This window comes from Monodelphis domestica, chromosome 3 (genome assembly GCF_027887165.1).
Source record: "Monodelphis domestica isolate mMonDom1 chromosome 3, mMonDom1.pri, whole genome shotgun sequence".
Taxonomy (NCBI): Eukaryota; Metazoa; Chordata; class Mammalia; order Didelphimorphia; family Didelphidae; genus Monodelphis; species Monodelphis domestica.
The window spans coordinates 225,712,313-225,727,645 of NC_077229.1; the positions used below are offsets into that span (position 1 = coordinate 225,712,313).

General features: G+C 37.0%; 1 protein-coding gene across 4 annotated transcripts in view; it reads right to left on the reverse strand.

The window, feature by feature from the left end:
- The window catches only part of NFATC1 (nuclear factor of activated T cells 1), a 217,662-nt gene that overhangs the window by 75,430 nt on the left and 126,899 nt on the right, over nucleotides 1-15,333 (reverse strand). The window lies entirely within an intron of this gene.

Below are 15,333 nucleotides of genomic sequence, written 5' to 3' on the forward strand. Positions count from 1 at the left end.
CCCTGCAGACTATATTTTCTAATTACAATGAGCCTGATGCTGGTCCTCCCAACTAGTAAACTTTCCATTTAAGCCATCTTGACTTAGATTTAGTAAATAATGCCTCTATCCCATTGCAACTAAAACTAAATCCATATCAGTCTATCCAAAGAGAAATGAGAAACAGGGAGAAAATGTAAGCTGGGCCCAAGGCTAATTATGTCTCTGTCCAGCAGCAGAAAGAAAACATTTTGGGTTTTATGGGCTTTGCTGTCTTATCAAAGATGTCACTACAGATATGACACCCATGGCATCTTACTATATTTATTGCCATATTGAGAAATACAAATGCAAATACAAGTTCTTTTGAACCTCCACCCAGAGCCATTTCCATTCTATTTTTTTTTTAAGTTCAAAGTAGCTATGAATAAACTTTTTGTTCTTTATTGCCTACCATGTCCAGTACCGAGGTGTCATTTTTTGGAGTGTCTCATGTATTCTGAATGCTTGCAAACAATACTCTTTGTATACAGAACCATCTCTCTGGAAGGCAGACTGTTAGGAGATTGCCATTAAGTCATTATTCTTCATCTTAATTTTAAATCTGATTCTTAAAATGGCTTTAAAAGCATTTACCACAATTAAAATGATGGTGTCAACAATTCATAAGGAATTTTATCTCTTATCTCCTACCTCTTGAGTCTTTTATTTTTACTTAAAATGAATTAATATTCTATAAAAAAATTTAAGTACTTGGAACTTGTCACTAAAGTCTAAAAGGATTGAAATCTACATTGGTGGAGGAAGTGAATTTCCACATAAAGTCATGCCTGGAGTATATATGTAGCCTACATTTTTCCTGGTGTTTTATATTAAAAGAAGAAAAGATATATCTTTTTTAAGCCACAGAAGTAAAACAAAATCAGAAAAATACCTTCAGAAGTTTCTGAATTGATTGGAGAAAATATATTAACTATACCAATGCACAAACCTTTCCAACGCCATGTTTCAAACATGCCAGAATTAAACAAACTTCCCAGGGCTACCAGATCCCAGTACACAATTCATTCACCAGATGAATCCACTAAATCAATGATTAAAAAAAAAAGAGACCGCTGTCTCTTGGGTCCAGGAACCATCTTTCCTACAGGAAAAAATACTGTGAAACTAAAAATAAACTTAGTTGCTCTTGAAGACATCAGAATTTTGACAGCTCTGTAAAACTTCCAAAGTTTGGGCCTGCTCAAGAACTTTGGCCAATGAAGTATTTTTTTTTCACTGTAGCCATATGTCCTGGTGGTCAAGAATGCTTTTTTGGTTTTGAAAAAGGACAGCTATCACTTGGTATTTATTTGTATTTAATTCCTGATTTCTATCTTAAAAAGAGACTACCTGACTTAGGATATAAAATAGGTCTCTGTCTTAGAGCCCTGAATGACTTTGATTTTATCATCTTTTCCTACTTCTCTGTCTCTCTCTGTCTCTCTCTGTCTCTGTCTCTCTCTTTTTTTTTTTAAGAAATCCAAGTCATTCTTTATGTAACTAATCCTCTATTACTTCTCTTTGGCACTAGACTACAAGCTTTTGAAATTTTATTATGACAAAGCACAAGTTTGTTAAAAAAAAAAGTTTTAGGTGTTATAATCTAAACTGTTGGGGAAAAATTCTGGCCAGTGTTTAGTCTTTACCTATCAACTAGAAGCTAAGAGTCATAGTTTGGGTTTCAATAAGAAATTCTCTTGAGAATGTCCAGACTCTTGCTGTTAAAGGGAGGGTAAGAGGAGACTGAGGGGGAGTGAGCATCAGAGGAAAAGAAGGGAAATAGAGGACTCATTAAGAGTCAGTGACATTTCATTTAACAAAAATATAAGGAGGAGAAGCTGTTATGAAGCAGAGACAAAAAAAAAAAGGAGACAATTCCTCATGTTACGTCTGGTGAACCAAGAGGGAAATCTCAACGCCCACGAACTGGGACCTACTCCAGGAGGGAAACCTTAGACCACTACGTCAACTTCTTACAGTAAACATGTTTTGCAGGTTTATACAATTTAAAAGGGAAAAAAAACCATTGGGATAGGAATAGTTTGTGGGGGCCTAACTGGTAAGGAAATTTGCCTATGGAGGAGAAAAGAATTTTCTTCCAATGCAATAAGCATGTGGGATACCTTTCTTCTTGTCAGAATGTGCCTAAGAAGTGAGGCCTGATAAACCACAAAAGTTTCCATTGTAAGCTTGCCACATCTGCATTGGCCTAGCTGGTTTAGGGCCCAAGGCAACTCCCTGCCTGGCCAGGCACCAACAAAAGTACACCAGAGCAATTTATACCTTTCCAAAATGCAAATAATTCAAATTACAGACATAACACAAAGCTGAAGCAGACACATTTCAGGCATTCCCGTTAAAAGTTTTGATCTCTAGATGCACCAAAATATATATGAAGTTCTGAAGGGCCAGTTCTTAGGGCTTTCCCCCAATCAATCTGATGATTTTTTTTTTCTTGGAGGATATAGAAAGCCATTTCAGACACTGGCTTCAATTTTGTACAGTGGAATGAATTCAGAGAAAATAATTTGGCCATTAGCGTAGCTATGATCATTTTGCAGTTTTATCTTTGGAGGGAAACCATGTGGTTCTCCTTCCTTCTTACAGTTTATTCCCATCTATTAAGGGCAGGGCAAGATATTTACTTGTATCTTTTTTTTTATATTTTTTTATTTTATATTAATTATATATTATATATTAAAATATTTTATATTTTTATATTTACTGTATAAATAGATATTTACTCAGTTGCTGATATCCTCTGAGACTGTTTTAAATGGCAGAGAGAGACTCAAAACACACATACACACACACACACACACACACACACACAATTACCATTTGGAAAACTAAAACTGCATTCAAGTCCTGCCTCTGATATGTACCTGCTATGTAATTCTGGGCAAGGCACTTAAACTCTGAGTTTTTAGGCAAGTCTGTAGGATTCTAGGGCTTGTTGCCTAATCCAGAGGTTAACTACAAGTCCGGTCCCTATTGCCCAGCCCAATGTAATTTTTAGGAATCTCTACCAATGTCTCGCTTGTCCAGCATCCATTAACCAATTTACCCCCAGTCTTCCCTACTGAAACACCTGAAGTCACCATCAATGAAATTGTGGCTCTTATGATCCATTAAATTTCTTTTAGAGCAGATTAAAAAAAGGCAAGTTCTGCCAAGTGGATCCATCACATCATAGGACTGTCTTCTGCAAGGCACCTGAACTTGGAAGTGAGGGATAGGTTCCATCCTATCCAAAACCCTCCTCCCACTGGAAAGGGAAATGGCTAGCCCTGAATGGGCCTTTGTATTTCAGCCTTATCAAATCCTCACTGCATTTCTCAGTGCTCCAGGAAACTGCATAGGAGTCCAGGGGTAAAAATATTCCAAATCATTAGGGAATTCCCTACAGCATGAGTCACAGAAAAGGCTTCCCCACCACACCCAGCTAGAAGATTTCTGCACAAACAGGGCACTGTGGGTCTGTTCCAACACTCCACAGGACTGAAAAAGAAGCTGTTTAAAACTCACAATGTCAATTAGTCATATATATTGTAGTGTTTTTCTAGGGCTGAACTTTTTTTTTCCCATACATGAAAGCAACCCAGAGTTTATTTAGGAACTGTAAAAGCTTTTCTAAGACACACTCTATTATTTTCTAATCCTTCTTGATGTGTTGGACATTATTCTTAGATGTCTGTGATAGGGTTTTTACATACCAGAGAATGGGTTCTGGATAGTTAGGGCTCTGTGAGATGACTAGGATCAACACATATTAACTAAAATGGTTTTTACAGTTACATAAATTAAAAAAGAGAATAGAAGCAACAAAGTATATACATCAAAAAGTGCCATAAAGCAGAATGCATATGACAGCCTGGTCTCTGAACACCAATCCCATCACCTCACTGCTATATTTCTGCCCCAGGTGACTCAGGGAAAGTAGAATAAAATGCAGAAAGGGCATCATTTTAGACAAGGACTTCATTGGCTTCAGTTACCTCAGTACCTACAGTGGAAATACTACAAGTTGCTCTGTTTTGTTCTTAGAGAAATGAAAGAAAGCCAGAGAGAGCCAGACAGTCAGACAGTGGGAAAGTCAGAGACAGAGAGAAACAGAGACAGAGACCAAGACCAAGACAGAGAAATTGAGAGAGGCATAGTTAACAGGACTGTTTTATGAATATGTTTAAATGAAGGCAATAGAAAGTAATGCCTGAAAACTATGACACTCTTCTATTTTTGAATCCTTTCATCTTTAACCTCTTCCCCCATTCCAAAATTCTCACCAAATACAAAGAAACCATCTATTTCTGAATCAATAAGCTATTTGAGGCAAATTCTTATCAAATTCTCCCTAGCATCTAAAATGGGCCAAGTTATTAAAAATTATGTGTAATATCAATTGGTTTTATATATAAACACAGGCAAGAATGGGGAGTTGGAAATGAGTACCAAACAAATCAATTTCCTCATTTATTTATTCATTTTCATCTCAGTTTCTGCCTCTATTCAGTAACAGATTTAGTGAGGTGACTCCACACTAAATGGAGTAAACTCTATTTCTCTTGAAATGAAGGTCACAGATGGCATGCCATCAGGCTGCACCACTGAGTCACAGAACCTCATCATTGGAAAAGACCTCGGAAGCCAACTTGTTCAACACATATGTGAATGAGAACACCCTTTTTATATTCAACAAATGGGCAACTAGACTTTGCTTGGAAACCTCCAGCAAGAAGGAATCTACTACTTTCATTGGCAGACTATCACACTTTGGGATTGATTATTAAACATCAGAGGATTTTTCCCGACAGGAAGTAAAACTTTTGTTTTCCTTTTTTTTTCTTTTTTTTTCCATTAAAGTTCTACCCATCGCTTGTAGTTTTGCCCTTTATGGCCAAGCAGAACATGTGTATTCTCTCTTCCATTTGACAATCCTCCAAAGACTTGAAAGTTATCATGTTCTTCTCTTCTCCAGGCTAAACATTATTCATCACTTCAACCAATCTTCATATAGCATAATCTTGATACCTGCTATCATCCTGGTTTCTCTAATTTGGTCACTCTCCTGTTCATCAATTTCCTTCCTAAAATGTGCTGTCCAGAATTGAATAGAATGCTCCAGATGTGGTCTGACCAAAGTAGAATACAGTGGGATTATATCAAATCTGTATTCCTAAATGCTGTGCCTTTCTCAATGTAGGGTAGCATAATATAGTTTGGAGGTTCTTTTTAGCTGCTGAATCAAAATATTGAATCATATTAAACTTCAGTCTACTTAGACTTCCAGCTCTTTTTCAGCTGAACTATTCTCTTCACTTTCCTAATTAAACTGGCATATTTTCTAAGTTGCTGTCAAAGAACTGTACTGGGTGAGCTCAGCAAAAATACTTCCTCTCACACTTCTATCTTGTCTTTGCTCTTCTTCAACTAAAATACTCTTTAGATACATACCTCACTCATCTCATACTTGCACAATTGTGCAAGTGCAAAACTTTGCATTTATATCTATTAAATTTAATCTTATTGGACTTATCCAGTTTCCAGCTTTTGAGATCTATAAAGCTCAAGTTTTCTTATGTTAGCTATTCCCCCCTTATTCTAATTATCTGAAAACTTGATAGACATGCCATCTCTGTGTTAAATAACACAAGACAAAAGCCAAATCCCTGGTTCATGCCAATTAAGATCTTTTTCCAAGTTTACATCCAATCCATTGATGACTTCTCTTTTGGTCTGGTCAATCAGCCAGTCCTAGACCACTATCTCACTTTATTATTATCTGTGCCTACCTCATCCAAAGAATAGTGTCAGAAGACCTGTCGAATGTTTTGCTAAAAGCTAAGTAGGATTCTATTGATCTGCCAGTTTAGTTACTTCATCAGAACAGAAAATAAGGTTAGTCTGGTAGGATATGCTCTTGAAGAAGTTGTGACCATTTAATTTTCTAGATCTTCCCTAATCAGCTCTTTAACAATATGACTTAAAATTTTGTCAGGAGTCTAAGGCAAACTCACAGACATTTTAAAATCCTATAGTATATCTCCAGTTCTTAATAATCTTCAAATATGGTGAACAAAGTTTCCAAAATCATATATCCTGGTTTTTCAATACCCAGGTATGTAATTCATCCAGAAGAGGTGACTTGAACTTAGTATAGGCAACTAAGTGCCATCTCTTGATTCCTTACTTACCTTGGGTATCACCTCCCTTTTTGACTCCTTAGCAAAGAAAATAGAAGCAAAATAAATGTTAAACAGCAGCTCTGTCTTCCTCCTGTCTTCTGTTGTCATTATTCCATCCATCACAAGCAATGATTGTGTTTTCTGTTTGACTTTGGAAATTTTTTCCCAATATAGCTTAGAAAAAACTCCTTAACTTTTCTTGCCAACTTTAGCTCATTTAGAACATTAATACTCTTGTCAGTGGTCTTCCAAGATCATGTCATACCAACATTACCTTTATAACATATGATTCAATGGTCAACCCATTGTTCTGCAGAACTTGCCTCAAGGGATTCACTATCTTTCAAATTAAAAAAGCATACTAAAATTAAGAGCTAGTTTTACACTCCAAGTGACTATTTCCTATCACCCCCTTGCCCTTAAAATGGCAAGACTGTCAATATCCAGAACAGAAAATTCCAAGTGAACTACTGGTAATGAAAGAGACCCAGATATTCTTTCCTATGTGCCAGGGATTGGCAGCAGACACCGATTTCAGAGTCTTGGTTCCCTAATAATAGGGGGAAGAAGGTCTTTGATCTATCTACATGTAATGACCCTGGCTGAGAGGGAATGAGAATAGCAAATTGTTGGGGGACCTGATCAGGCTTCTTGTTCTTATGAGAAGAAAAGAAGTTAGAAATCAAAAAGCTATAGGACTACCAACCTAACCAAAACAAAAATAGAGATGTTATATGACAAAGTTCAGATGTTTACTCCCCCAAAATTTGACCCCTTCACTCATGTTGATGGTAGAAGCTGCATCAGCAAATTATGAAACAGTTCAATATATAGACACATATGTACATAGGTGCCTATATACATGTGTATTCACACATATACCTACCAACCAACATATGCCACATTCTCCTTTGATAAATGAGAATTTACTCTCACTCTGTTGTTGTTTTAAGTTAATTTCTTTTAAAGATCTTTGAATCTTTAAGATTTAAATCTTGAAGATCTTTAAATTCAGAATTAGAGGATGATTGCTGAATTTTTATACTTCACAAGCAAGAAAACAAAAACCTTAAGACACGATAAAAATAGGGAAAGGTAGGTGACTCAGTGGATAGAGAGCTAGGCCTGGAGATGGGAGGTCCTAGGTTCAAATATGACCTTGGACTCTTCTTAGCCATGTGACTTTAGGCACATCACTTAGCTCCAGTTACCTAGCCCTTACCACTCTTGGAAGCAATACTCATTGGTTCTAAGACAAAAGGTAAGGTTGTTTGTTTGTTTTTTAAGGAAGAAAGAATAATAATGACAGTTCAGTTTTATATAGTGTTTTGGATTTACAAAATAATTTACATATGTTATCTCAAGTGACTTGATATATTACTTCTTTGTCAGTAAATTTTTCTCAGAAGAGCAATTCTTTAGAGTATAAGATCATAGATTTAGAGATGTTAGTTCAACCTTCTCGAGAGGCTCTCTCAACCCAAAAAGGTTAAGTGATTTATCCGAGACCACACAAGAAGTAAAATGTATAGTTGGGGTTTGAAACATAACAAAGTCTTGTATGGTTACAGAGCTAAATTTTTTTAAAGATAGTAAATATATTTCTGTTGTATATACCATACAGCAGAGTTATTCTTTCTGAAGGAAAGTTTAATAGCATTGTGCCACTCTACAAAGCTGAAGGTCTCATGTCTAACTTTTTGAGACTATACTTCTACAGGCTTTTTCTGGACTGTGTGAATCAAATATCATAGTGGAGTTGGTGATATTAAATGCAACCTGGTGAGGTCAGCACTGTAGTATTTTTATGTCTATGATGATCAAAGACATGCATAAGCAAGGAAATGATGACACCAGTACATGTGAATGGATGTTGTCCCTCATGATCTTTGCCTTTTCCTATGTCAAATGGCCAGGAAAATCTGAAACGTCAAGATATTTTCCTACAAGTCATGTCATGATTTCCCGGGACATGTGAAAGGATTCCACTATCACCTGGTGAGACTACAAGCCCAGAGGTATCCATTCCCCCAAATCCTTTAAACTAGTGATATATCTTAAAGAATTAGGCACAAATGACATTCATGTGAACTTTAGATTTTCAATTCTTCCCACAGCCCTCTAGTTCCTGCTATAGAAACATACCTACCATGTTATGTTGTCTCTAGGTTTGAGTCAACAAATACAATCAGTTCAATTTCATCAAGGATGGTACACTGACCCTTGATAAGCAAGAGATGAGAGACCAAATCACAAAGCAGTGCCTGTCTAAAGGGGATTCTGCCACTTGCTTACTTATTGCAGGAGCTACAGTTTGATTACCAATGTGAAACATGACCCCCTTTTTGGCTGGATGCCCCCAAGCTGTGACTGCTACTGGCAGTGGAAAGAGCAATGGAAAGATCTCAGGGAATTTAAGATCTCTCAACAAATGGAGCTCTGCCAAGGCTCCGGTCACTGGCCGCTCATCACATCTCGTCAAAGCAGACTCCAGCACTGGAGCTTTCCAATGTATCAGACGAAAGCTAAAAAAAAGAAAAATCCATGTGCTGTTCCTCAATTGACCCACCCTCTCCAAATGCTATTAAAAGTGCTTTCTTTTTTGACAGGAGAGGTTTACAGATCATCTTTCATAAACTGTGTGACCTAATGTAATAATATTGCATTTTAATACCTGCCGTGTGAATAGTTAACTACTAAAGGGAGAGAAAAAAACAACATTCCCCAAACCCCTAAGCTTTGCTCAGGGCAACATTCAGCTGGTGAAACTGAGATTTCCCAATTGTATCATATGCTTCTAGGCAAAAATTTCACCATGCACACTAATTACAGCAGGCGGTGTTCATCACCTCATTCTTTGGCAAACTTAAAACTTCATAGTCACTGAGCATAATGCCTAGGGAAAATTTACTTTGTAGCTTGGTCTTAGGATTTTGAGCATGGTGGAATGAAGGCTAATTTGAAGTGTCTGAGTAATTAACAGCATATTTGGGGCCACTGGGATCCATAAACATGAAGTCATACAAGTAGACAGTATTACAGGACTATTTGATTTATTAAACTTGGTGGAGGGACCATGTGGTGAGCACTTGAAAAGGTGTATTTGCAATGGAGAATGCTATGAACATGTTCCTGCAAACAAAAACAATTTCTTGAATGTGAAAAAGTCTTCACTTTTTTTTTTCATTAATTGTCAGGAAGGTACTGGACCACAATAACATTGCTGTCGCTTAATTTCCAAATAGTCTTATCTCCTGATCTGGCTTGCTAGTAGGGATGGAGATAAAGAATGGATCGATCAATGGTTTCATTGCCATATGGAACTCTAACAGGAGGAAATTCTCTCTTACAATGCAGACCAACATTTTCTTTTCTACTTATAGTCTTAGAGAGGCCTAGAGGCATGAGAGAGTCAGTGATTTATCTGGGATCACACATACGGTGTATATGTTCAAAATGGAACTTAAATACAGGTTTCCTGGTTGGAGCCAGCTTTCCCCCTCCACCAGATCACCTCTAAACTCCTGGTAGAAGGTTTAAAACATATAGGTTATTCCCAGTTTAAATGTATAATATATTCATTCTCAGGAAAAAATAATTTGTTATCAAGGGTTTATAGAACTGGAAAAAGCATGTCAAAAGTTAATGCTTCTCTTCTGAAAAATCTTACTTCCTTTTAATTTTTTCTGTCACTAAAAAGAATTCTGTTTTTAAATTAACATTACTCATTCATAATCCCGTGTAGTTTTTTAAATTGATAGCAAGTTTTTTTTTTTTAATCAGGGTCAACATTTTTCAATCTATATTAACTTTGGCCAACTGATGAAAAGATCAATTATCTCCAATGTAATTGGTATCCATTTTGTTTGTATTGTCATTTCCATGTTGTTTCCCCATTAGACTGAAAATTCTTTGAGAACAGGACTGATTTTGCCTTTCTCTGTATCCTTAGAACCTAGAACAATGTCTGGTACATAGTAGCCACTTAATAAATGCTTGCTGAGAATATGCAAATACACATACACATGCACACACATCTTTTTAAATAATAACTATCAACTCTGCATAAAAGTGGACCTCAATCCCAGTTGCTTTTTCCTCATTTCTACTTCTTAAAATCCCTGGCTTCCTTTGAAGACTCAGCTTAAATACTACCTTCTGAAGTTAGACTTCTCCACTGAGATAACTTTCTATCCATTCTGTATCTTATACAAACCTAATTATTTATGTTGTCTTCCCTGTTAGAATGTAAATGGTCTGAGGGCAGGAGTTGTTTTTAATCTATACTTAGCATATTATCTGGTAGACAAAAAGTGTTTAATAAATGCTCATTGGCTAAGTGAATTCTCTCCACCCCTCATAACTTACATTAAGTTATGGGGAGAGTTCAATGGTTTACTTTCTGTTTTCCAAAATTTTTGCTATAATTAGAAGTCAGATTAAGAATCAGGAGATTTTCTACATTCTGTAGTCTATCAATTTGGGATATACTTTCAGGGCATATTAAGAAGCCATATTTCTATATATGAAGAAGCTCAGATTAATTCCCTTCTCCTTAAAACTGAAACCCCAACTTCTTCCCACCTTTGTTCCTTTCTAGCATACCTCAAAGTCTTGAGACCAAGGATCAGTGGAGATTACAATGGGCACCATTTCTCAGAAGGGAGTAGGAGCACTGGGAAACTCTTCATTAACTTGTACTTCTTGCATCAAAAGCAGGAAGCTACACTATAGTGGAAAGTAGAACAACTGCCCTCATGAACTACTTTCTGAATAGTCGTCTTTCTGCCTATGCATCTTGGACTAAGATCATTCCAGCTTCTTGCTCTGTTTTTAGGTGTATCCAGGTTACCCCTTAAGCTTTACTTTCTAACCCCCCCTTCAAGCCTAAACCTAAGCACTCTCTAAGGACAAATGAATAAAGAAATGGATTAGTAAAGAAGCAAGAGTCTGATACATCATCTATGCAGCATAGGACCAAATATGGAGTGTGGCTGGACCAAGAGATGATATATTTCTGCCAGATTTCTCCAGGATCAAAATGCCCGTCTATTTAGCAAAAAACTTAACTCATAGATTAACCTTTTCAAAGCTTTTAGAGATAAAGCAGGAAATAGATACTTAAAAGAGAGATGGGCAAGGAAATATAAAGAGAGAAGAAAAATAAGGAGGAGCAGAAGAGAATGAGAAAAATGACTTTACTTCTAAAACTTTTTTTAAAACCACACTTCTGATTTGGTACATTAGTATAGTTAAAGTCCTTCTTGGCTGGTGCAGTTCAGGCCCTGCTCTGCAATGTATAGTCTTAGAGAATTCCCTGGGAGCACTGAGAAGTTAGGGTTAGGAAGTGGCACAGTGGATAGAGGATAGGCTTGGAATCAGGAAAATCTCTTCATGAGTTCAAATCTGGCCTCAGATACTAATGTGTGACCCTGGGAAAGTCACAGCCTCAGTTTCCTCATCTGTGAAATAAGTTTGAAAAGGAAATAGCAAATTACTCTTATATCTTTGCCAAGAAAACCCCAAATGGGGTCATAACAACTGAGTGATTAAGTAACTTGCCCAGGATCACATAGCCAGTATGGGTTAGAGGCAAACCTTGAAAAACAAAACAAAACAGTGATTATAATTTATGTAGAACTTTAAAGTTTACAGATTACCATACCTATGCTATATCATTTAATCCCCTCAATAACTGTGAGGTAAGAGCTTTTATTATCCTCATTAGACAGATCTGAAAGAAACTGAGGCTGAGAGAAGTCACATGATTTGCCCAGTATCACACAATTAGTAAGTGCCTGAGATACAATTAAATCTCAGGTCTTTATGGCCAAATCTAAGTACTGCACCTCCTGAGACCAGCTTCATATCTACTATTCCATGCTGGCTTTCAAACCGAAGGTCTTTTAATTTGTGACTTCAAAAATATCATTTTTTCTTCCCTAACCCAAATGCATTAATAATAAGAAAATACATTTAGCTAAATGGAATTTCAATGGTATTTTTGAGTATTAAAAGAAAGTTCGGGGCAACTAAGTGGTATACATTGCATAAAGCAACAGAAAGACCAGAGTTCAAATCTGGCCTCAGACACATCTAAGCTCTGTGACCCTGGGCAAATGATTTATTGCCTAGCCCTTACCCTTCTGTCTTAGAGTATTATAAAGACAAAAAGTAAGGGTTAAAAAACAAAGAAGAAAGGTAGACAAAGGAGGTAGAGAATAAGGGGCTAGGTGAAAGAAGAGAAGCAATGATGTGGGCAAATATAGAATTACTAATGGAAAATAAAGAATAAAACAGAATCTTCTAAACCATTTACAAAGCTCTTCTGCCTCTTCCTCTGACACTGGACTGTATTTGTTTTATTGCAGTAAGAGTAAAAAGGAAAATGTTCCATCCCTCTCTCTTTTGCAGGGAGACCATCAGTGACCAGATCGAAACATTCATCTGGGTATTTTGGATATTCAAAGTGTTTTTAATTTATGAGATTAAAAAACATTCTTCCCTTTCTAATATAAAATCTACTGACTCCTTATTCGTTTGTCCCTCAACAAATATTCTCAACCATCTGCTTGCATATAATTTAAAATTTTGCTTTGAGCATGTGTTGAATGTCTGCTTTCCTTCATGTCTTTAAAGTTTCTGTTCATGTCATAGCTATCTTAGTAGATTGATCACTAGGGACCAGGAAGCTTGACTTTAATTTGACGAATCAAATAGGCATTGAGAATGAGTTCCTGGCAATGAGCAGAAAGATGATTCCATGTCAGACCTATCTTTTCAAGCCCCAGATAAAATGACCCAGTAACAATGTGCAGCTAACTATATATACATAATACTGTAATGATAATGACTATTTGTTCAAACTGGTTATAAAGCAAAAATCAATTGAAAAAGTTCAGAATTTAATATCTCTTCATTCCCACTGACTCAGACAGTAAAGGTGCCTTTATTTCACATGTTTTTGAAGTAGGCAAACTCCCTTTGCTAAGGGTAAAGTAGGGAAAGCCAAGTTTTCTTTAAGGTGACAATGTAGTGGATAGAGGCTTGGTCCTGGAGTTAAGAAGAGCTGAGTTCAGAAATGACCCCAGATACTTGTTATATGTGTGACTATGGGCTAAGTCACTTAATCACTGTCTGCCACAGTTTTTCCACTTGTAAAATGGGTATAACAATAGGGCTTACCTCAAAGAATTGATATAAGGACCAAATGAGATATTTGTTTGTTTTTTAAATTCATTTATATTTAAACCTGTACCTTCCAGACTTGCCCAGAGTCACAAATATAGGAAGCATGACCTCCCCTCTCTAGGCCTGGCTCTCAATCCATTGAGCCTACCCCCAATATTTGTTCTTTAAAAGTCCTTAGCACAGTGCTTGGCATATAGTTGTGGTTCAGTCATTTCAGTCTTATCTGACTTTGTGACTCCATTTTAAAATTTTCTTGGTAAAGACACTGGATTGTTTTACCATGTCCTTCTCCATTTCATTTTACAGATGAGGAAACTGAGGCAAACAGTTAAGTGACTTGCCTAGGGTCACATAGCTAATGTCTGTGGCTGAATTTGAACTCAGGTCTTCCTCTATCCACTATATCACCTAGCTGCCCCATAGTAGGCACTATCTAAGTTCTTATAGGCTTTCCTTCCTCTTTTCTTGGAGCAATTTAGAAATAAAAGCCATTATGCTCAGTATGTCATACTCAGTATGAATGTATACTTTTCCACACAATTAACCGCTTTTTCATATATTTTTCCAATCTGTATTTATTCATAATATTTTGACTCTTTGGTTATTAGCTATGTCGTAGATAGCTATATGCATCTATATATTCCCCTCACCCTGGTGCTCTCCTGCACTTTCTCTCACACGTGCGTTCTTCCCCACCCCCACCCCCCACCCCGGTCTCTCTCTCTCTCTCTCTCTCTCTCTCTCTCTCTCTCTCTCTCTCTCTCTCTCTCTCTCTCTCTCTCTCTCACACACACACACACACACACACACACACATATACACACACAAACACACACACACATACACACACACAAACACACACATAAACACACACACATATACACACACAAACACACACATAAACACACACACATATACACACACAAACACACACACACACAAACACACACACAAACACACACACATACACACACAAACACACACATAAACACACACACACACACACACACACACATACACAGAGCACAGTGCCTAGCATATTAGGTTAATAAGCGCTTATTCCCTGAGTGAGATGCCTGCTTTATATTTAGATGCCTCCATTTAGACTCTAGATTCTAGATTAAGAAAGGGAGGAGTATATCCTAATGATCATGTAATATAAGATTTTTGAATGAATGATAGGAGGGAATGAGACCCACTTGATTCTTCCCTTCTCACAAATGACAGCCTGTAACAGGCAAAACAAGGTAGATGCCAATGATGTAAGAGCTGTCTGAGTCTGACAGGTCGAACATCTCAGAGTGTAGTTGTGACTCTGTATCTTGGATGACCATGCTACACTGTCTTTCATCACTGGAAAATGTGGACTGGTGAACAAGCCATAAAGAATTGACCTAAAGCCCTTGAAATAAGGATCTATTTCAACATTTGAATTTTCTTATAACACTGTAAAAGACCTAACAAAAGAATTACGTTGCCCTTCTGAAAAGCCTCGTTATTTATCTACTCCAGAGAATGAGGAATGTATTACAAATAATAGCTTAAACAAGTCCTTTGTGATACTTTGATCACCACACCACTTAACCCAACCATTCCCCTCAGCTAACAACTTTCTTTCTCAAAGACTGTGAAGCAATCCTACCAGGGTGGTTAATATTAATAGTCTATCAAAGTTGGGTTTTTTCCCCCCTGTTGCCTATTGGAGTGACTAAGGGGTTAAATGAAAACTATAGCTCTCCCGTCTCTGCACCAGCATGATCATTCTTCAGGGATTCCCTTTTGTATGAGTCATTGATAGAACAGACAGACTGCACACAAGGAGGCCAAGATAATGTCATTTCTCAAGAGATTACAACTGCTAAGGACTAGCCTTTTATTTAGAGAGAGAGATTGAAGCAAGTGAGGTCACACAAGTCTTCCACTAGGAAAAAAAACA